This window comes from Anoplolepis gracilipes, chromosome 5 (assembly GCF_047496725.1).
Source record: "Anoplolepis gracilipes chromosome 5, ASM4749672v1, whole genome shotgun sequence".
NCBI lineage: Eukaryota > Metazoa > Arthropoda > Insecta > Hymenoptera > Formicidae > Anoplolepis > Anoplolepis gracilipes.
The window spans coordinates 3,974,103-3,999,101 of NC_132974.1; the positions used below are offsets into that span (position 1 = coordinate 3,974,103).

The 24,999-nt window shown below is 35.7% G+C and overlaps 1 protein-coding gene and 1 long non-coding RNA gene across 14 annotated transcripts in view; one reads left to right on the forward strand and one right to left on the reverse strand.

Moving 5' to 3' along the window:
* LOC140665792 (uncharacterized) overlaps positions 1 to 24,999 on the reverse strand; it is a 135,575-nt gene that overhangs the window by 95,524 nt on the left and 15,052 nt on the right. The window lies entirely within an intron of this gene.
* Positions 1 to 24,999, forward strand: part of Zfh2 (Zn finger homeodomain 2) — a 374,611-nt gene that overhangs the window by 94,863 nt on the left and 254,749 nt on the right. The window contains exon 1 of one of the 12 annotated variants that reach the window (XM_072892283.1): positions 7,103 to 9,275. The exons of the other annotated variants lie outside the window; for them this stretch is intronic. The gene's annotated coding sequence lies outside the window, so the exon portion shown is untranslated. Of the gene's footprint in view, positions 1 to 7,102; positions 9,276 to 24,999 lie in introns of those variants that run through there. 12 annotated transcript variants of the gene reach the window in all.

Sequence of the window (24,999 nt, forward strand, 5' to 3'; positions counted from 1 at the left end):
TTTATGCGTAGAGATATCATAAAGGATCATTTTATATTGAAATTAATTGGATTATATTAAGCGCGCTAATTGATATAACTTCCAATCAATAAATAAAAATTACGTAAGAAGACGTAATTTCACGAGAGTAAGAAACCGACTTCCTTGCGCTTATCTGTCGCTGTTACAATCTGCTCTCAGTCGTTCATGGCTGCCGGCATTTTCACTTCGAGTACCTTGACTCCGGTTCGTCGATGCTTCTAACTGGCTACCCGCAGGATAGTCAGCATCTATAGCCAGTCTTGTCGCCTCGATGACAAGAACTACTCGAGCGTTTAAGAATCTTGCGTACCCGTTTTGCACCCGGTTTAAAGGACCTCGCGTAAACAAAAGGACTCCAGCATTAACCGAAAGCTGCAACACTTTTTTTTTTGCTGCCGCTTTTCTGTCTCTCGCTCTTCCTGTCTTTCTCTCTCTTTCTCGACTAAGTGTGCCATTATGTCGCTATAGACTGCGCCCTATACACGCGCGTAATAAAGCAATGAGAAAGACGGCGATCGGACGAAAGACAGAGAGAAGAGAATCGAGCGGTCTGTGCGGTGGGCAGACTTGGGGCATTGTGATGCAAATGTGTCTAATCGGCCGAGCCAGCCGACCATATGTCCGTTTGTGCGCGACGAGCCCCGACATTTGCGCTCTACACCGAGAGAGGTACACGCTAAAACCTAACCATTAATCATTATTGCGCACTAATGATGATCGCGGACATCGCTTACTTAATCGTACGTTTTGTTCCCAACAACTTCGAGCGCCGATGCGACAAGAGCTGTCGCTTTAACCGCCGCTCAACGTCGTTCCTGACATTCTTCCAGAAGAATTCCGCATTGAATTCGTGTGCGGTATAAACTTCTGTATTTACATCTTCCTTCGCATATATACTTGCTTATTCTCGATTCATTCTCTAGACGACTGGCTATTTTTGTATCTTCTCCCGTTAGCATCAATGTAAGAATAGATCAAATAAAATAGAGACACAAAGAGAGCAATTTCTAATATTAAAGTGCAAATTTGCGATAACCAAGAGTTTCATAATTTTTATTTACAAAAAATATACTTTAAATTGATTAATAAATTTATAATTACTATTAAAATTCAGGTTTTTTTATATATGCATGAAATGTTAAGTTTAATGAAAATGTTTTTTTTTTTTTTTCAATATCATAATAATACAGATGTTTTGATACGGATTATTCTGTCACGTTAATTAACTCGGATCATAAAGATTGCGCTGTATTTGAAAACGTGATTTAAAAAGAGTCAGGTGTGTCTCGACATCTGCCTTCCGTCTCGCAACTTAATTCCGAGTTTATCGCGACAACGGCAGCGGTAATTTGTACGTTCGTAACTTGATACAATTCCATCCCGATCGTCGCTCGTCATCCGGCTATCCGGCCTAACCGCGGTATCTATATGCTAATGACGGCCGATTCATTACGCAAAACGCAATACGGCGGGGGAACCATTATCTTTCTTTTTTTTTTTTTTTTTTTTTTTTTTTATCTCTTTGCGAGAGGCGCGGCGCGGGAGTGATGCCGGGGAAAAGTACGTAGAAACAGAAATGCGGGAAAGGATGTGGGAAGGGGGGGGGGGAGAAGAAAAAGAAGCGGAGGAAACGGGCGATCACCCGGTAGCAGCCGATTTCCATACGCGTTAACGGTTCGCGAACGGCAGTTGGTACTCGAGAAAGAGAGAGAAAGAGTAGGAGTGAGAAGATTTCGCGGACGCATTACCGCGAGCTCCGACGTATATTTAGGCCTCGATTATTTATGATTACGATTATCCCGGACGGCTTTCGAGCGCTTTATTGAATGTTTAGCATGTGCCGGCCACGCTAATTCTGAGCCGTACGTTTATAGCATATGGGGGTGGGGTAGAGAGGGAGAGAGCGCGATGGCTGGGAGGAGCATCATCCTCTTTCCTCCTACATGCGTTCTCCTTAGACGAGTTTTCGCTCTGTCGCTAATTCGACCCGTTCGATCAAATTACTCGCCGACGAAACAGCCTCAACCCCTCTCTCCTGCCCGTCGTTTCGCTCCCCTATACCTTCTTGCTCATGTTTCTTTTTACCCTTCCGCCGTGCTCTTCCGCCGACTAATGATCATCGTTAATCTCCCGTCTTAGCCCTTCCACAACTGGGAAATATTTTGTTCGCGATTCTATATGATAATCATTTCCGCCGTGAATTGAGCGCGAGCCGAAAAATTGATGTCTGGGAAGAGAAAAGAGAGGGGAGATTGGCCTCGAGATCGTCGGTGGATGTCGTTAACTAATTATAGTTGCGCCCGCCAAATGGTCGCCTATGCCGCCGTGAGTACTAATGAACACTTGAGTAAACACATTTTACCGTTTTCTCTTCGCATCTCGGAGCTATCTTGAAGCGGTATTGAATCGTCTCTAGTAAGTTGAATGTGCTAATGACATCGGTGGGAGAAAGGAGAGATTTCAGCTCGCAAAGTGTCGATGCTTGAAGAATCAAGACTTTCGAGACTTTCGATACAGAATATTCTATACATTGCATCTTCAATAGTCAAGATTGGTACATTTTTTTTTCAACGTACTACCGTCATTTTGTTTGTTTTTTTTTTTTTTTCTATTAATATTTAACTTATATGGTAAAATAAAAATGGCAATATCAAGAACATTAAATCTCGGCAGTAGAAAATTTTCATGCTCGGCATTTTCATATTTTAATTAATATTTAACATATCGATATTCAATCTCTATAATTTAAGAGAGCGGTGTTTACTTCAGAAATAGACAAAGTAGTAGTGTATTTAAAGTAAATATAAAATAAATATATAAGAAACTTATTTTGTTTTGTTGATTTTGATTTAAAAAAGACAAATAAAGGAATTTTCTGTAATTATTTAAAACTATTGTTTTAATCGACATATTTATAATTTCTATTATTTTATTTTGAATAAATCTTTCCTGGATATCAATATCTATTACTCCACGAAAAATAAATTGTTTAATAATACTTGATTTAAACGAAGCTAAAAATGATTATTTTCAATAGTTTTACGCATTTGAAATGTACTTAGCACACTATACTTGAGGTCATCGGAGCATCATTAAAATTTTCCCCGTTTGTGGTAGAGTACTATGTGCTGCGGTCGACCTTGCAGTCTAAGAAAAACAATGAGAAGTGGTGTGTACCGCGGGTGATACGTATGCGGGCGTGTGGCTATTTCGGGTCACAAATGTTTCGCGCTTCGACGAGTCACGCGGACCGTTGCGCCTGCCGGCGTAGGTGGCGCGCAATTTATCCGAAATAATTACCGCAACGATACCGGAACGGGTGCCGGATTTGGGACACGCGGGCGCGCCGGCACTCTATTTCGGGGCGCGGATGTTTCGACTTTAATTAATCGGTCCCTTTTGTAATGTAGGTGGCATCGCGCCGTAACATTCGAAATAACCGCGTAAGTCATAACGCCCAATAGCGCAACCGGTTCCGCGATAAATCACCCGCTATGTGTGATGCTAATTGACAAGAAGCGATTGTTAAACTTTCGAGCATTCGCCGGCGTCGGAAATCATCACCGGCCTGGCTATATAATCGCCGCTATGTGTGAGAACATTTCTACATGGAACATGATACATCTCTTGCGAGATCTTTTATGATCGAGCCATCATGTTACATGATTCATCATCTCTTACAATTTATTGAAGTTTTATATAACTGAATTTATATTAAACTTACACGTTTTTCATGTAAATCTATTTTCGAAAGAAAAAAAAAATATTCTACCTTACTTCCAAAGAATCGAATTATTCATCTTTTTAATTTTTAATACATTTTATATTTTAATATTATTTATTAGAACGTTATACGCAGTCTATCATATATATTTCATCTTATTTCATAGATTTCATACGTGAAATCACACGTGCGATCTTATATTACAACATTCATTCTTTTAAATCTTTTAATATTTTATTGAATATTAAAAAGCGATATTAAGTCACATTTGCTGCGACTTTGCAATTGTTTCTGAAATTCAGCGTGTCTCGGAGATAAACGTCAGCTATTTTCGGATGGTAACGGCTCGTGTATAAAAGCCGGTTCGTAGATAACTTCCTGTCGTAACATATGGTGAATCGCGAATAGCGCATAGCACGATTCGCTATTTCAACGAGAATGATAATTATAATTTTAGTGAGAGAGACGTGCTTTTCCAATTCCGGATCTCGAATATATTAACCGACCTACTTTAGCCGCCGTTCATTTCAGGAAAAATATTTCATTTATTCAAATAATTACCCGTCAATTAAGTACAGAATAAGCCGCAGGTAGGCGAGTAATCTGCAATAATTATCGCGTCAACTTGCGCGCGGACTGCGATCTTTAACGCCGCGGGCGCCGGATATTTCGAGCCGCGCATGTTCCGGCTTTAGACGTGAACTCATTGATAATACTTTCCGGTGAAAGCGCGTTGTACATCTAACATAATACTGCGAAAGTCACGCTTACGATACGTATTATTACATTTAACACGATGTCAGCTCGCTTGGATGTCGAATGCTTACGTCATGTTAACGTAAGCTTCTATAAATGTCGGTTTTATATTACTAACCGCTGCCAAATTTCATTTGTTCAGGAAAATTCGTCCAACACATGTCGATTATTTCGCTTCTGAAAAGATTCAGAACGACACCGAAGCCAAGAAACCTTCAAGACTGCCAGATAATTTTTTATAGAATAGCAATCTTGATGATTTAAACGAATAATTTCGCGTGCATACATATTTAAATATTAATATGCATGAACCAACTTTCTTCAACTGCTAAATATACAAGATACAAAAATAAATATCATTAGCATATAATAACACTTTGTGCTATAGGAATAATTTATCTTACATAAAAAACATTTCTTTCTTATTGTAATCGATCCTGTTGCATTAAAGCGTACACCGATACGGATAATCGAACTTGAACTATAAAAGAGAGTCATCAACAAAGCTGAGGTCTCAGCTGCAAGTGCACTTCGCACTTACAAATGGATCGTAAGATAAATTCAACGAGCGTGAAGTGTCCGTACGGCAAAGTTCACAAATTTAAGTGGATAAAGAAAGCGTCGTGTCCGACTGACAGAGTCACATTTCCACTCGTTCATATTCTATATGACTACGCGCGCTTGACAATAATAATATTATCCCTAATCGTGACTGATACTCGTCGTTAACATCTACATTCGCGCGTTCACAAGCATCTAGCTCGTTTCGATCCGTGCCGGACGTCACAGAGTACGTTTATTGAAAATAAATACACGACTCACGGCCGCCGCCGCGCCTCTCATTACAAAACTCAAAGACGAAACCGAGTCTTAAGTGCTGAGACCTTTCGCCCCGTTGATTACCGCCGACGATGGTATCGCGTGAAAGGTGTCTTTGCACTTACGGTGTTTTCCACCGGTCCAAGTCACGTGCTCAAGAGAGAGAGAAAGAGAGGAGGGGGACAAGTGCACGAGGAAAAGAATACAGCCTCTCGGCTGTACATCTCATCTTTAAATAGCGCTGGACGTCGCGCGAGCGCAACAGCAAAATCCATTTCCAAGTAGCTACGAACGTTTTAGACGGACCACCCATGACGACGTTCCTCTCTCGACGGCGTTGATCGTTCGCGCGCCACGCACTTCCCCAAGGGTTAGGTCTGCCCCGACGCTCTTCCGCGAATTAGAATTACACTTCCTATCACTAATGTCGTCCAGAGAATTCCGTAGGTGACATACCTCGCGTTTCGCATATTTTCCTTAACCTTGTAGCGTTAAATTATTCGTGCACACATTTTGCAATTTTCTTATGCAATTCTCTTAGCTCTAATTTTATAAAAATGATATAGTGACATGTCTAATAATGATATGTGTAAAAAATCTAAAGATATCTAAAAAATGTCCAAAAAAACAATGTTAAATATTATTTCTAAGACTCTCGTGCTATGTGTTTTGAAAATCTGATTCAGAAATTACAGTGTTTTGAAAGTTTTACATTTGAAGATTAAGCATCGTAACAAGCTCTATAAATTGTACAAATTACAATTTTATGTTCCTACAATTGTTCACATATAGTTTAGGATACATAAGCAATTATAATGACCTTTTTGTTTCACTTTATTATTATTCTCAGATGATCAATAGCATCTGTTACAAAGTGCTATTCTGCAACTATGTCAATTAGATTGTTTGCCTCTTTGAATTATGTCATACGAATCGAGATTCTTGACGTCACGAAATGTTAATTGTATAAGTGCATATGATATACGACATGATACCCTGAAATAATCTTTTAACGAGGACTGTACGCTAACAATTATACACGGACATGTGCAAAAGAAAACACGTAAAATGTGTTTAAACGCGTAATGACAAGAGGTGTGAGAAGTAAATGTTCACATAAGCAATGCTCAAACAACACTGAGATTCGTCTATCAATTGCAAACTACTTTTTCGAGATTCTACCTGAAACATTAAATCCAAGAGAAGATATCACGAGATGTTTTAATTCAATGTAATTCTACCTAAAGAAGACAGCCGACGTGACGTGTTGAAAATAACAAACGTAAACTATCAAGAATAGAATTGAGACAAGTATGTAATTAAATAGAAATAACTTATACTAACTTGCTAATTGTGCACTATCGCATAAATCATATAATAATACTATTAGAAACTGCTAAATCAAATAAATAAATGCTTGGTGAAATTATCAAACTTATTTTATTATATATGAAATTTTGTTCTACTATAGCTTTTTTTATGCACGTTCGTTAAATTTTCAAACCTAAGCCTTAGTTATCTATTCATCAATCATGATCTCGCGCACTGGGATCAATTACGCAGCGAGAGGCGCGAACAAACGCTGTCTCTCTTTCTCCCTCGCGAATTTCGAGTATCGCTACTCTTGACGTCACCGCGGCGTTTAATGAGCGGCTACCAGGGAACAGTTCTCTCTCCACGTCCTCCCTACTCGCGCGGGGATCGCGATCAGAGGGAGACGGAGCGAATGAGGTGGCGATGGAGGGGGCGTAGGGAGAGCGAGAAAGACAGATAAGAAGGGGAGAGAGGTAGTATCGTGTCGGACGCTGGACGAAGCGCACGCTCGATGCGAGGCAGCGCGTGCTTTCATGCGTGCGGTGATCGGAAGAAGCGGTACCAGGACCACGGCCAGTCCTGGACGTCCACGTCGTCCTGGTCGTAGGCGTCGCCGCGATCTGTCCCCGCGAGCTGCCCTGGACCAGTTCGCAAAGTGGTTACGGACATTGCAATACCGTCAGCCGTCACCGCCGCCGCCGCCGCCGACCACGCGGCACACGCACGTATACACGCGCGGCCAACACGTGAGAGCGATAGAGACGGACAGCTACCGACCGCGATCGAACACAGACGAGGATCCGCAATCGTGGCTCGAGGCGTCCTGGCGTGCAGCCGATTGGTCGACGGCCCGAGGAAGTGGTCACCGCCGACGAGATTCAGACCGGGCCGCCACGTGAGTCGAGTGCAGCATCGCGAGATAGAATAGCGCGCGCGCGCGCGCGCAAATTTCCCATCTTCGGGATACTTTCGTGACTTTCTGCATCCGGAAAAGAATTGGAAATTTTGATCGGCAGCTGCTGCTTCGGAGAGAAACTTTGCAGGTTGCGGAAGCGGGTTGTGATCCGAAAGTGTTTTGGTGTGCGGTACCAAATGCGTGCGTAAACTTGGAGAACGCAATGAGAACGTTGTAAGAAAAATGTATTAAGAGAAAGTGAAGAGAAAAACGCTTTGCTCTTTATATTTTACAGCTCAGACAGAATTTGACATTATTTCGGGATAACGTGGATCTTTTATTTCCGATAAAAAAAATGTTCATTTTGAAAAAGAAAAATCATATTAAGTAAGATATTGCGTCATTTTCATTGAAATAGAACTAATGAAATTTATGTGATTAAGAGAAAAACTTGCGAATTGTCGTTATACTCACGTGACTTTGCCGAGTCATTGTATTCATAACGGAGAAGTGGTGTGTAGTGTCTTTAAGGATTTTAATACGCCGTCTAATCTCGAGAATCATTAGAAGTCGTCTCGAGTATTCGTGCACAAGAGATAAGACATTGGTTTCGTGTTTCGTCCAGCTTGTGCTGTACTAGAGTTTTAAAATATTTATGTATTATTCGTACTAGAGAGTTTTAACATATTTATATATTACTCATATATATAAAGTAGTTGACATACAAAGTATAAAGTAGTTGACATATGGTCAGTGGGCGATTTTTGACTGAATTTGACGTTTCAAGCTAAAAGGGAACATGCAAGTGCAACGCGAGTTGATGCTATGACTTCGCCATCGATTTATTTAATTTCTGACACGGTTCGAGGAGACTGACACGTTTTGACGTTGTCGTCGCACTCGCCACGTGAGTGATCGATCGATCGCGACCTAGGACAACGTCACGTGCGCCATTCCTTCGCCGAGTACACAAAGAGTCGCGTGTTTTTTTTATTTATCCGGAAATGAACTCGGGCTAGGAATTTCCGGTAGGAAAATAAAAATTCAATTCAATGAGAGTGATAATCGAAAATCGAGGAACGAGATTTGAGTCAGTGCGATCTCGAAAATACGTGCGAAAATTGTCTTCGTAAACGAACGACAACTTGAGTCCATTCTGATTTCCTTTTCGCGATCGCCGATACTCTTCATCGTCAAGATAATAATCTTGTTGCGTTTTACGCCGAGTCTCCGGGCGACGAAGAGCGCGCGCGGTGAAACGCGTCGAATACGACGAGCGATTATATCATTAACTTGGATTATCGGCGTGACGTGAGCGTGGAAACGATTACGGGATTTGCTCGGTGATTATTACCGAGCACATCCGGAACGGACATTTCATAAGAATTTTGCAACCATTGCGAGCTATTGACACGCGTGAGACACATATAAGTTCTGGTTCGCGTAGTAACTGAGATCGCAGGAATTGCGCGAATATTATAAAGACTTTTTACAGAAAGCAGGAGTCGAGTTGCAAATGTACATTGTCAAAGATTAATCGGGACGATGATTCGTCAAGCACCGCAATAAACTCAGTGAACTCAGAATCGACGAAAATCGGAGAAAGGCAGGAAAAATAGGTAAAAAGATACGGTGCGCGCGTGCTCCGAGGAAGTGACGAGAAACTTCAGAGTCGCCTGCGGACGCGAGAAAAGTGTACCATTTAAAGACTGTCACAACTTGGATCAAACTGGATTCGTGTCTTTGGTATGTCGCCTTTTCCTCTTTTCGAGTTTCGATATTTTCGCACAACTCTCTTTCTGAGAGATGAGCAATAACAGGACAAATATGAAATATTTATAAATCTTTTTATTTTAGCAGATTGCTTTTTTAATATTTCTAATAATTGCTTGACACCCAAGTCAAATATATAGAATAACACTTTGAATATGGACAATAATATACATGTATGATTTTCTCTGAAATTGATGTCTCTGTTTCAAAAAGTGTAAGGAAAGAGGAAGTTATATGAATCTATTAAAGTAATTTAATTGAATGACATCCTAAATTAAATTGAATTTAATTTTAATGTATTTAATCCTAGTCATTGTTATATTTTAATCGAATGAGTAAAAGTAAGATGTAAAACTACCACAAACGAAGGAAAGAGGCAGTCCAAAATATCTCACAAATGGAGGTCATTCCAATTTAATGAGATAATCCAAGGAATCTAAGAAGGTTAACGAAAAATGTATTTTGCTCGGAAAAATTGCTCGATGCTTTCCATTGATCGCAATGTTATAATTAGGACAATATCGCGCAAAGCGCCGTTCCATCATTTTCGAAACGAAGAAGTAAACAATTTAAAACACAGTACGGACGGAAAACATCGCTGAAATTGGCACTTGCATTGATGGTTATTAATGATTCGTAAAGTAGTAGGTGCATCGCTCATGAACTCGGTAATTATACGATTGACACGAATAGACTGAAAAAAAGATTCAACGCCTTACATTCAATATTCAAAAATACACAAGAAAAAAACACTCAAACACAAAATGAAAAAGTTAATATATTTGAGCCATTAAAATAAAATAGAAAAGTATTCACGCATGTTTTATTTGAAGGGCTCTTTTTGTGTTCAAAAGGTAAGGCAACTTTTCGGGTGCACATTATTGCGTAAACAATGATTTTGCTTAAGAAATGCATAGATAAGTCCCCTTTTTTCTACTGATTTTACGCTTATGATTATTTCTCTGTATGAATGTGTTCCATACTGAACGTGTGTTCCATACTGACAGTGTTGACAGTAGTGTCACTTATTGTCGGTAGCTGCCAGAAACGTCCACAGTGCACTAACTACCATAAAGACCAACTAGTATAATTCACGTATAACGTAAGACGTAAACAGCATGTAAAACTGCATTATACAATGACAAAGTCATCGAAAAATTACGTTCTAACTCATTCTCTTTATTCTTAGACATTTATTTCAATATAAAATAAAGACTTGTTAAAACTTATATATAAAATAAACTAATATATATAAAATAGAGTCTCTATTAAAGCTTTATTTTACGAAGTGAAGAAAACTTATTCCAAGTGTAGAAAAAAGCAAATGTTCTCCCAAACATTTGACTTCGTAGAAAATTCGTTTCCCTTAAATGACAATTTTCCACAATTTTTCTTATTTTTTTGATTTTTTAAAACTGAATCTGTCTCTGGCAACATTGCGTGTTCTCGCGCGAACGTCGCGCTCTAATCGTTGTTGGTCGGTAAGCGAGCGAGTTAATGACAGACCGGAAGCGACGTTTAATTAAAGTACGCACGTCCGGCAGAGACGTTTTCACGAGGCTCGGTTGCTTGTCCGGCCGTTGCGTAATTCCGAACGAAGGGAAGAACAATAAATTATCGCGGCATGCACTAATAAACCTGAATTTCTAAGTACATATCGTCATTTCGCCAGTTAAAATCCCGCAGAGTCAACTGCTTTTTTTTATCAAACATTATGTGACACTTGTTATTATTATTTAATAGGTGTTAATAATACACTAACACATATTTATTTATACGATAGCATAATTGTTGTCCATTTCTTAAAATAGGATACGATCGTTATATGCAATCATATATAATTTTAAAGCTGAACATAACAAGTTACATCGATTTTGACAGCGATAAACTTATGAAATAGTGTAACAATAAAAAGATTTAGTTTTTCTTTATTCACATCTTATATATTTTAATCTTAATATCAATCTCTGTAATGTATATTTATAGAGAATAATTTATATTTTAAATATATATACATATATATAGAATATAAATTATTTTCTATAAATATACATTGCAGATATATGTATATCTTAACAAGTAATATTTTAATATTACACAATTTGTATTTATATAAAATTTTGAATACAACTTTAAAGAAACAAAAAAAGTTAAAAAAACAATTAAATAAATTAAATGATAAATTATAGAGAATTTTCGTTTTATATTAAAAGCGTCAGATAAATATATTTTCTTATGTTTCATAGCACTACTGATATTTAAAAATAATTCGACTCACAATCAGAATTGGCGCTTCGCTGGCGATGGTGTCTAAAAACGATGCAAATTTATTACTGAAAAATTAATTGATACACTGCCAATGCGACTCGTTTTGATCGCGTCGCCATGAATAACGGTACTGAACTTTTTCACGAAGCGAAACGTGAGCGATCGCCCACAATGGTTAATGACTTCTGCGAACTTAAAGCATATTAATAATTAGTTCACGGCGATTTTTAAGGTTGAAATTTATTCGATCACATTCATGCGCCAAACGTATTATAGTATATGAAAATAATATACTGATAAATATGGCAAGAACTTTTTTATATTTTTATTTTTAATCTTAATTCTAATTTCTTATCATAATTATCTTTTGATAACAAACACTTAATAATTAGAAGTTTTATAATATCTTTTAGAAACATGTTATCTTATGTATAAGTAATTAAATACATTTGCATTAATGAGTTTTGTCAAATGAGTTTTTTTAATTTATGAGTTTTATTAATTAAAAAGTATTTTTTGAAAATTAAATTGATTTTGATCTCACACATACACACACACACACCCACACACACACACACATACACAAAAATACATTCTTTTTAGATGATAAGAAAGACATAAAAGTTTTTGATATTTTTAAACATTTAAATATATTTACATATTTTAAATATTTTATGTATAACTAAAGTTTGATAAAATATTTTTGCATATTTTGAATATATATACGTATATATACATAAACAGATATACCTATATATTATACTTTTATAAATCCGAAGTAGGTATTAATCTTAGTTTTTCGTCAAGAGATATTATTTTAACAACTCTCTGAACATTTTGACGCGAGAGGCGTAAAATCAAGTGATCAAGAGTCACGAGAAGGATCCTTGTTTAAAGTAACGTAATGTCAGTCAGGTGATCCGACAAAAACCGATGAACTCGGTCGGCCGAAAGTCACGCCGGGGAGAGAGAAAACGATTTCTATGGATCATAATAAACGGACGGGCCGCGACGGACGGCCGGCCGGGTGTAAATGATTTTATTGCTAAGTGTGTTACAGAGAGAATTAACGATTCCCAGCAATTATTTCATCGTTTGGCCTTTTATACGCGAACGGTTCCTGTGGGAAAGAAGCGCGCGAGCTCTTTTCGACGCACGCGGAACCGCACCGCATCTCGTGATCGTTACAATGTAACCAATTCGTAGAAATCGTTGCCCAATTAGCGCCATCGAATCACCGGTAACGTCACGAAAGGGCAATTTCACACAATACCGATTCTGATTTTAAAAAATTCTCGTTTCCCACTTCGTTCGTTTCTGTCTTTTTTCTATGAATATTACGATTATAACATCAGAATAGTTTTATTTAATACCGCATTTCAATTTATTACAGAATATAAAGTCTATAATATAAAACAATATGTAAGGATAATGACATTTTAATGACAAATATTTTAGTAAAAATATACATATGTTGATTAAAAATATTTCCATCTATTTTACTGATTTTAATCACGATGATTTTTAACACAGGTACATATTATACGATATCTAAAAATCATGTACCGTAAGTACGCTTCTTAATCTGTGCGAATACCAGTTGCGTGTATTTGCAGTTTGAAATACGCGTTTTTTGAGAGTAATATCTAGCATCACAGCCGTTAATTATCTCAGCGCGCGGTCGCTTATTACAGCAAAAACTAGTGCGCTTAGTTAATAAAGTAAGACCTGTCAGATATGTAAATCCATTTCATGAGGGTTTATCCGTTGTATACATTGTGAAAATCAATGGAAATCAATGCGTGCAACACGACACATCATTTTATGCTCTCGGAGCAAATGATCTTTGTAACACGCAAAGCACTAATTACATTCTTGTGGATTATTTCATAACGCGTAAGAATTAATTATACTCTTGTGCTCTTAGCTCAAAGTTGTTTGGCTGACGCGATTGATAAACAGTTCTCACGTTCTCATTACGTCTTTCATCTATATATTATTGATCTTTTTGCTAAGTAATTTTCAAGAAAAACTTTATTTTTGTCATTGGTTTTGTACGTATGATTAATATTACACACATATGCTGGTCACGACGTTAGATGTAAAAATTTCTATCCATGTTATATAATAACTCAATCTGTCAAGTATAGTAAATTAATCTTTTGCAATGTTTTTTTAAGTTTTCTGGAAATAATATCTTTTACATATGTTTCTTAAAAATATTTTTAATATATATTAGGGAAGATCTTCTTGAGCGATTCTACGTGTGTTTAGGATTAATAAGACCAATTCTAAATCACCATGGATCATTTTTGCCGAAACACAGTAAATTTCCAACTTGTTGGCAACAAGTGTCTCGGCGCGTTACATATCTCGCGCGGCTTAAGTTTCAGCCGCGGACGCGCCGAATTTCCGCCACACCTGTTGCGAAATGTTTCGAATTTGCCAGCGAACAGTACTTTCCACGCAGTATCGTAATGTTCGCTTTAATTTCGGAAATTATTATGTCTCTCTTGCGCACTCGTCTCATGCACACACACACACACACACACACACACGCACGTACACACGCACATATAACTCTCATCCTCTCTATTTTTAAATATTATAGCCACATTCTCAACACCGGCTCTCATGTTCCAGTCCGTACGATTCGTCTTGCTTCTTTTTTCTTTTCTTTCATCGAAATTAATCGCGGTCGATGGATCGACGCTCTGCGGCGACTACCAATCTTCTATTTTTACCTCGCAATTCTCTTCTCGGCGAAAATAAAACTCGCGCGTGAATAAAACGATTGAGAGGCTTAAGGCTTTCAAAGATGGACCATTTGTCTATTCACGATTTTAATCATTTAAAATCGTGATTGATAATGGATTTTTTTCAATTTCTGTAATATTAATAATCTTGAATTTTAGTCGCAGATGTGCGGATTTGTACAGCATTGTCCAAGTAAAATTGTGCCACGAAGGTAGATGCAACCTTGAATACACAATGTTGTTCACTCGCTTTACTTCTGTTCCAGTTTTGTGCAATTTTTTACGATTTCAAATCAGATTTATGGGACAGTTGCGCTTCTCCATGATCGCTGCGTCCTTCGGATGATGCAGCCTAATGACGCACGGTTACGACTGACGAAGCGTCTTATTCGCGTAACATGTCGTAATCATCTCCTTGTCAATTAACACCGCGCCGAACCATGCCCGGCTTCATTACTCCACCTTTGGATGATGCGCGCATATGAAACAGAAAGAGAGAGAGAGAGAGAGAGAGAGAGAGAAATATTTTGCGTCGCCGCAATGTTCTGACTAATATTTTTTTCTGGAATCCCTATCCCATCTCGCAGGTTCGGCCTTGCTCCAGATAATCCAGATAGTCGTCAAAATGTTCGACAGTCTTTAATTTATCGTTCGACGTGATCGTTTTTCAGAAATCAACATTCAAGATTAATATCCACAATCGTCGACAGAGACAGAAAAGAAATAATCGATTCATTCAATATACCGAGAAATCAATTGCGGTATGTTTAATTACTGTACGGAGGTCACACGGACGTAATTACACGATCCTGATCCCCGTGTTGTATTGATTGTATGAACGTGATGTCATTTGGAGAAGAAGTGCGTCATGCTATTCTATATATTGAATGTAATTATATTCGATTACTATAGATAATTTTTATAGAAATTTTTATGCATCTTATATTTTATGTAAGTTTTGAATGTATTACTTGTAAAAAAATAAAGACAAAAATTCCAAAATATAGTAGTAGATATTTAAAGCATAAACTAATATTGCTCAAAAAAATATTTTAAAGAAAAATTATTAAGATTTATATTAAATAATAATAGGTTTGTTACAAGTACTAGCATATTTTTAGGAAATTGTAATATTCACTTTTTTAAACAAATATAAATAAAAATTGAAATAAATATTTACAATAATTAGCAAAATTAGTAAATTTAATCAAATTTGAAGTATATTTATTTTTATTATGAAAATTTCAAACATCGATATCTTTCTAACACTCTAGAAATCGATTCAGCGATGCAATCCAAGCATTGGTGGATATGCATTTCACGAATAATAGTCTCCTCTTTAATAATTTAGTCTCACTCAGTCCAGTTTTCAGAGACTTTAAAAGAGAAAAACTGAAATTAATTCTAAATAACGCGGTTTGTAAACCTCCATCGAAACTAACCATACATATGCATTCTAAAATTATTGACAAGAGAAAACGTTAGTACAGAGTCCTAAGTCTTAAGACATGTGCTTTTTATAAATATATTTATCTATATTTTAATTTATAAATGTTACTTAATTATAATAATCTAATATTATAAAAAATATATCATTTTTTTGAAAGTAAAAATACATTTATTATCATTTTGCCATTACATTATATTGTTATCAACCATAAAATTATGACAACACACAAATAGGTGCAACGAATAGACGAAAATAAGAAATGTAATGAAGAATATAACTAAACGATTAGAAAATATATTGTGTGATTTTTTTACCGTAAATTTGATTGCTAATCACTAAATAATCAAATTGTGTATATAATCAAATGTGATAGCAAGGATACTTAAGGTCATCGCGAACGATGATTGATTTTATAAGGGATAGAAGAAAATTGAATGCTATTAATACTTAAAATAATAATTCGAATGCATTACGCAAATAGACAGTTATTAGACGCAAAATGAGTGGCAAAATAATAATAATGAAACTATCAATCTACCGTTAAGGATGAAAAATGTAACTCTGTTAACTAGGAAATGTGGCCACAAATAATAGCATCGTAATAGCGTCTGCCCAAAAAGTTTGAATATGCAGGTGATTATTTCATGTCGCTCAAACGTACGGACATATATACTCAGCATTCCCAGACGAATATTATTCCGCCGAATGACAAAAAATTTACATTTCTGTTATTTTGTTATTACATTGTATATGCTAATTAAAATACGTTATTCAAATATTCGATGTGTGACAGAATGTTATGCGACAATTTTTTTCGAATAATCAATGAAAGGACAAAATAAGAGTATTTCTAATTAAAAATAGCATTCATGTTTTATGTAGGTTATATATGTTTTATTAAAATGTTTTATTGAAATATATAACCTTATAAAAATAATAATTATATGAACATGCATATACACACGTATAGATCTCTTTTTATACACCAGGTTTTTTTATATTAAACGAGAATTTTGTTAAACGAAATACTATGTTAATATAATAATTTCAAATATATGTTTTATTAAAATGTTTTATTGAAATATATATAACCTTATAAAAATAATAATTATATGAACATGCATATACACACGTATAGATCTCTTTTTATACACCAGGTTTTTTTTATATTAAACGAGAATTTTGTTAAACGAAATACTATGTTAATATAATAATGTTAATGTAATAAGGTTTTAAAAATATATACGTCATAAATTATATCTTGCAAAAATCTTTTTATCTTTGTGGATTAAACTGACTTTAAAATAATTTTGCTTTTTTAAAAATAATTTTACCATTATGAACAGCAATTATATTTGTAAATTATAATTTCAAATATAATTGCTGTTCATAATGGTAAAATTATTTTAAAAAATTTTAAACAAAAAACAGGTCACGCCAAGTGTTATATTCTTTAATAAAAAATCGAAAAATTTGTAAAAATAACAATTATATTTATAGCAAATATATTTGATATCTTGCACATAATTGATTTACTTTTCTGTATAGAATCTTATCTTTGTAAACCGTAAGTATTTTGTTTTGGATTCATATTCACACAAAAGGATTATATTTATTCGTCTATGTTTCAATCATTAGATGCCAAAATGTCTCTAATTTTCGCGAATCGCTCGATACACGACACCCACACGAATCCAAATATAAGCTTAATTATCAGCTCAAAGAGTACAACAAGTCGCATGACACTCGTGGTTGGACAGTTAACAGGCCTGAGTGTTTACAATCTAGCGCTTAGCGACAGCAAGTGGCAATCAAGTCGGCCAATTAATCGGCCAGTCGGGCCTGCTCGAGCTAGCTTTGTACGTTCGCGGCTCGAATTCCTTAATTTGCAACAATTATGCGCGGCCGAGTAATTATTAGGCCCGCGCACGAAGCGCGCGGTACTTTGTCCCTACGAAGTCGATGTTTCAACAATAAAATATAGATCGGACTTTTTCTTCTACATGTGTGCGCTACAGATGTGAAGAATATGAATCGCGAAATATCACACCAGGTCACACTTTCTAATTGATAAGTCTTAATTCGACGCGGATCACAATTGCGATGTAAATAACTTCTTCCTGTAATAACTTCCTAAATAACCTGTCTGTTCTTTTTTTTTGTTTTAATAATATCAAAATATTGATATTGATAAACATGCATTAAAAATATGTATGATACTCTTTTAACTTTGTTTTTATACAATTTATACATATAATTATATGTTGTACACAATTTTTTTTGTAAATTTAATGCTTTAATAAAAACCTTTAATTAAAAAACACTCTTTTTATAAAATGTCAATTTAAAAAAAGATTTAACATTTTATGAAAAGACATCTTTTTGTAAGAAAATCTTTTTGATTTTATAAAATATTTACAACATAGGTATAATGCATTATTCTAGTTTAATTTAGTTTAATGACAATCGAAATAATTCTTTCTTTGCATTATCTTTTTTTTAATAGTACTATCTTCAATGTGTTTAAATATAAATTTTTTAAAATTTATTATAATGATAGCTTTAATACGCATGCCTTAGCGAGCATTTTTCCGAAACACGCGCATAAATACGCCTATTAAATGTGAGTAAAACGGCACCAGCTGAAATAAATTATTCTTTAGCGATACCAGTTACAGTATCACTTTCCAAATCGTTTCGGTATAGGTCGGCCTGCAGTTATATAGATTTTTAATCTACACCATGTCTCGAGCAAGTCATCAGTCGATCACATTAACCTTCAAGAACGGAGGAGTCAAACATTACCAGGCTAAGAACACGTTCTTATCCTTATTGTTTCAACGCCAAGGTTCTAGATCGTAGCAACGCAAAAGTAATTGAACATCAGATTCAACTGGCAAGTGTACGTCATTAATTGGTCGTTTTTGATCCGATCTCCTATTATTATGGTTACGACCATCGTAGATCACGTGCAAAGGGGATACGGTATCGGGGAGAGAATACGTGTACACGGCAAATTACGGAGTGCTCGCGAGAAAGTTTATCAACTTAGATTAAACCTCTCTCACACAGTCCTGAAATCGGAGATTCGAGATTCCTCAGCTTTACATTTTGTTTCGTGAGACTCGTTGGATCTTAAATTTGAGATCACAAACTTGAGATCAAGAACAGATTTTTAATTCTGTGAATTTTTTTAAATTTTATCTCTCTTTAGATTGAAAGGCAATATAATGTTTCTATGTAAGAAAAAAATCATGAATATTTTATTAAAATTTTACTCTAGAAATTCACTTTTATCTTCGCGCTAATTAGTTATAAATGTATTTGAGTTTTAACGAATTAAAAGTCTGAATATTTTGAATCTTAAATACTTTGAATTTTAAAATTCTTTAACTCTTATATTTTGACAGAGGAATATTTAGGAGGCGTCATCATTTTAAAATCTTGTATTCTGATTTTACATAGATACTATGAATTGTTAAAAATTGTCTGCTACTGTATCTAAAAAATAACCAAAAAATGGAGAACAAAAGATTATGCGTGCTACGTGTTAAAAGAAAGAGATTCGGGCAGGCAAAGTGTCGTTCAAGACAGCCGGATGCATGTTGCTCGTCTGGGCAATTAATAATTAATAGCCCCCAGCGTCACAGAGACGAAAGGGCGACACTCCGTTAATTAATCGAGTCTACGTGGCCGCGCGAACGCTAATTACAATTTATAATTAAGCAGCTTAACTTCGCGAGGCCCCGAACGGCGGCCGGGCCTGACTACGTGCAATTAATATGATTAATCGTTCCGCGAATTGTCGGGACCCGGGCCCTCGACACACTGACTCTCTCTTTCTCTCTCTTTTTCTCTTTCTCGACACACAGCACTCACATTTAAAATCGCCCGTTACGATCTCCGGTTCTTCGACTCCGTCGTGATATCTGCGTGTTTAAAACGTCGCGGAAAAAAAATGAGGCGAACAGCCTTCGGGACATTGTCGGCAAAAAACACTTTTTTTCAGAGTTTTTTTATGAATAGCGATTAATTAAATTTCTAAACTAAAGTCAGAAATCTTTTTAATAACTATTAATTGTACAAAAATCTTTCTTTTTATTCTTACATACTTTTATCTTATACTCTAATCAAATTTTAAAATCTTTTATTTTTTATTTTTTACTAATCTGCATTTAATTCAATATATTATGTTTAAGCATTTTTTATTTTCTAATGTGAGAAAGAAAGAGAGAAATATTTACTTCGCTATTATTTAAAATGTTAATTTCTCGATGCATTTATTCTTTATATATGTTTTCTATTTTACAATTCATGAGTTAATCAATAAAAAGCGGACATTACGTCACGCTTAATTTCACAGCAACTTCTTCCTTGATTTAATATCGACTCTCCCAGTGCTGCGAGCATCCGATTTTTTGGTTCAGGATATACGGGCGTTTTCTCTGATTTAGGGAACTTTCTCCGCCACTTGTGCAACGAGGTGGAGCGCCGACGCGCGTTTTATGACGCGGACCGGGCCACGAGATTTACGATGTTTCCAGATACTTTATTATTTATTTTGAGAAATTCATTTACAGATTGCATTGAGACGTTTTCTGCGACACGAATCCGACTCTTACTATGATAAATCGCGAATATTTACGTAGGATGTCGTCATTATTTTATAAAACGATCGTACGTATATAATATAATAATTGCCGTCACACGAAATAAAGATAAGCATGACTTTACATTAATGTTATCTATTAATTAAATCTCGAGTGGCAATTAAGAAAAATATAGATATAAGCATTAATAATAAAACGCTGTTAAGCAAGAAAAAATAATTTTTCAAATGTAGAAGTAATATTTTTTTTTTACAAAGATATGCGTAGAAAGACATCTTAAATGTACGCTGCGAAGAATATATACCCTCGCCCTACCCACAATGGGAGAAACATTAATTACAATAATCTGATATACGAATATATCTGATGCACGTACCGGTTAATTAATCGTGGCGGCCGAATGATAGTATTAATTTTTTATAACGTCACACTACTTTCTCGAATTACTCGCGAAAAATATCGTATTATATGCAATTATATTAATACCCTCAATTACCGATCCTACGATCCATATCCGGTTATGTTCATGTAATTATAAAACCATCACAAATTTTGTTCTAGCACGTTATTTTAAAATATTATTTAAAAAAGATCCATGCATCTTTATCAAAGCCATTAAACGCATGTGCACGAAATAAATTATCATATGTTAAGAAGCATAGAACTAAGAAAGATTAAGGATGTGGATCTGAAACGTTACAATAAGCTGTTTTTTATTTTATTGTTCTGCAAAATCGCTGACCCAAGCTCGGCGAGCGAACTAAGTATCAAACGATCGATCTACGAGAGCATCGTGGAAAATAAGAAGGGACATTAGTGTGTAAATGAGGGGTTACGAGAGCGAGAGGGAGTTTGGCGAAAAACAACCTTCACCCGATATTAATAAGGAATCGTTCGTTTCTGCTGTCTAATGAAGGTACACGTAGAGGAAAGACTGCGGTGTGTGTATGTATGTGGGCGTGTTCGCGAAATAACGCACACACATACGGCGTACACGCGACCACAATGGTCGGGGGGGGGGGTAGGTCCGTAGCGGCGAGAGAGGAGATCGGACGGGGCTCTGATTGTGTTTCTCCGAATCAATATCATTAATGTAATACAGCAGAGTGTGCTTGATGAAGGCGCGATTACGCCCGGAAAAATCCACAGCACTTCTCTAATCGCGGACTCCCATCGATCGGGCGCGTAACAGATCCGCATTCTGCTTCCGGTTCTACGTTCTACCACGAGTGTTTCTGATTCAAGAATTCTCAGCGAGCGAAAGGCGTGGACGGCTCTCACGAAAAGGAAATATTATTTGGCGAAAATAAAAGTATTTTTATTCCTCTATTTTTTTAAATTATTTTTTGAGATAACATGCTGGTATGTCACACTCTCTTTCGATATTAAAAAAAAATTTTTAAGTTGATTTTATTTTAATATTATAAATTATACTAACAGTACTAAAATTAATTTAAAAATTATATACTTGTTAAATAATAAATTAAAAATTTATAAATTATCTTTTGACACAAGTATTTTAACAATTAGTACTTTAACACATATATTGAATTTTTAGTAATTGCAAGTAAATTGAATTACAAGAGCTTTATAATTCTATAGCAGATATTTTTTTCTCCTCTATTCGAGCATATATTTTCCTAATAATGAAAAATGTACGTTAAACGTTAAAGGTATTTTTTGATTATGTTAAATACTTTTCACGATATAATCTATTATAATTTATTCATTACATATACACATGTGATAATGTTTCACGTAAACCGGTTATGGATCTCTACGATTACTGTCTGCAATAATTATCTATTTTTTTTATTCTGATTGCAACACTTTACGAACAAATTGCTTTTAATTAAACTGTAGCTCAATGTTCATAATGATATTCCGTATCGATGTTTGATACGCCGATAAGCCCGTTGTCAATAGCCGACGAAAAAGTTCGATTTTAGATAATTACGCGCTTTGTTCATCACGGTCGTGATTAGAGTGCAGATTAAAATCAAACGTACACCTACAGCGACTTAATATTGGTACTCATATCGTATGTTAAACACGACGGCGCGATGACAGTCATGTTGCCAATGACCTGAACAAGTCTTGATTTCAAGTACTGCTTATAGGAAATTAACATTGTGTGAAAAATGCGGTTAAATAACGGTCTCTTGCATTTTTTTAAATATACAATAAACTAACAATAAATGTTAACAGTTTCGAAAAAAATGATTAAAAATTTTTATATTTTATATTTATATAAAATTTTAAAAATAGCAGAAAGAACATTCTTTTAGAACAAAACAACACATATATCATATAGCATTTTTTTAATATTCAAGATTCATATATAATATTATATTATTTATTATCATTTACATATCAATTATTGTTTATTAGCCAACATTATTATGTAGAAAAATGCTACGTTTTCGTTTACGGCTTCATTCACCCCCGCTCGTGATGCGAGTGCAAACATACATTAGCGCGGTCATTCGTATCTGGTGTTCTCGTCACGCTTTATCGCGACGGAGGCGCGAGGACGTTTCTTAGGTATGTAATTCATGAAAAGAATATTCAATGGAAATGCTCGGACATTGGCAATGGATATGCTCGACGTGCACTACATTGCAATTTACAGCGATCTAATCGCGACTAAAGTTCAGGGCTGTGTAGCCTCGAGCGAACCCCCGCAATACAGATCATATGATATCAGAAAAGACTCAATTTATCATCAATCATCGCATTTCTTACGATTTAATTTCTTGATGGTTTTGCGAGGATCATTTGCATAATGGAATATCCCAATAATTTGCATTTTAAATAATCAAATGTAACCTTCATAGTTTTAATATTTATTACTTAGAGAATACGAGAAATATTTTATTTTTATTGAAAGCAAAATTTATCACTGGAAACAAAAATAATTAAGAATGAGACATTAATTTTTTCTAGTCTAGTCTTTTTAATCAAATATCGAAAGCAGATGACATATTATTTAACTCTTACATATATCGTAGTATTTTCATTATTGATACTTTAAACTGAAGAAAATAAATAATTCGTTATTTTTTTGGGGGATTTAGCAAGTACAAAGCTATCCGGTTACTTAGAAAACCAGTTCACGCGTCCAACTCAATTTTTATTTCTCGAATCAAGCGTCCGTATCTCATATCCTCGTATCTCGTATTCCATCCTAGAGCGGCCGTCGCGATAGATTCCGCTAGGTATACATAGTACAGGACGAGCACGACGGTTCGCACGCTCCTCTGAATCGACCGATCGATAGCTCGCGCGTCTTTGGAGAAGCGGCGACATGCAAGCGAGAGATAAAAAGAAGTGTTAGTATTGTTGAGCATTCTCTCTCTGTCTTTCTTTCGCAAGAGAACGTGACGCGGCGGATATAAGTTCTTTTTTAAAAAATCTGATATAGATAGGTTGATGAATCATAAGTTTATTATAAACGGAGCGTTTCAGAATTTCTCACTTTAATTTTAACAGATTCTTTTAATGAAATTGATATCGATTTTTTCTTAAAAGACATTTCAAAGGAAGCCATTATATATAGTTATGGTAATTACATCTCAAATTTAATGTCTCGACATTTAATATATCTTGAGAAAAAATTTTTACTTGAATTTAAATAAACTAAAAAAATTTCAAATGAAAATAAAATTATTTTTAAGTTTATCAGAGAATCTCTCATATAAATATTAAGATAGTATAGTTCGGTAAATTAAAAATATTTTTTCTAAAAACGAAATTAACAAATACAACTACACAAGAAAAATTATTAGGCTCTCTTTAGTCAACAAAATTGCGTTTAACAATTAAATTTAAGAAATTTTCTGCAAAATTATTAATAATTCATTACATATCGATAATATATAGAAGTCGCAAAAGAGAATGCAATTGTGATAGATCGTCTTTATTCTAAGGGTAATATAGTATCTTCGATCGTTAGGTTGTGAGTTAATTAGAGACCACTGTGTATATCACTCTTTTGTCCCTTTTTTGTCCACCTTTACCAACGTGATATTTCTCGGTCGAACATGAGAACGGAAGAACCTCCGTAAGGGCTAGGCTTCACCCTAGTGGGGGTGTCGCGGTAATATCTAGTACGTGCTACAGGTCGACCGCTTATTAAAAACATCGAGCCTCGTGTAAGCGCGTCCCTTTCTACCTTTAGGGCACGAACGTTCGCGCGATACACGCTCACATAAGCGATATGTGTACACATGAAGGCATGCGCGCACACACACTCTCACCGGCAGCACGTGTATTGTAACGCGAAAGAATGTTGCCGGCTCTCGCCCTCGCACATGGGCTAAACTCGCGGCTTATTACCGTCCCTGGCAGGCAGCAACGGAGGATTATTAACTTTCGCAATTTTACGCACGGGCCCCCGATATTGTAGACTCAGCAATCCTTGTCTATTTAAATTTGCACGATCCTCGGCCCGACACGTTGCATACAGCGGTGGCTTCCTCGCGAAATTGTGTTGCATCCTGTGCAATCTCGCAGCCGGAGCTAATATGGGTATGTACGACGCCCTACGTGACCCACATTGCAGATATTTGCAAGAATTTATATGAGCACCGAGTTAATCTGCGAGATATGAC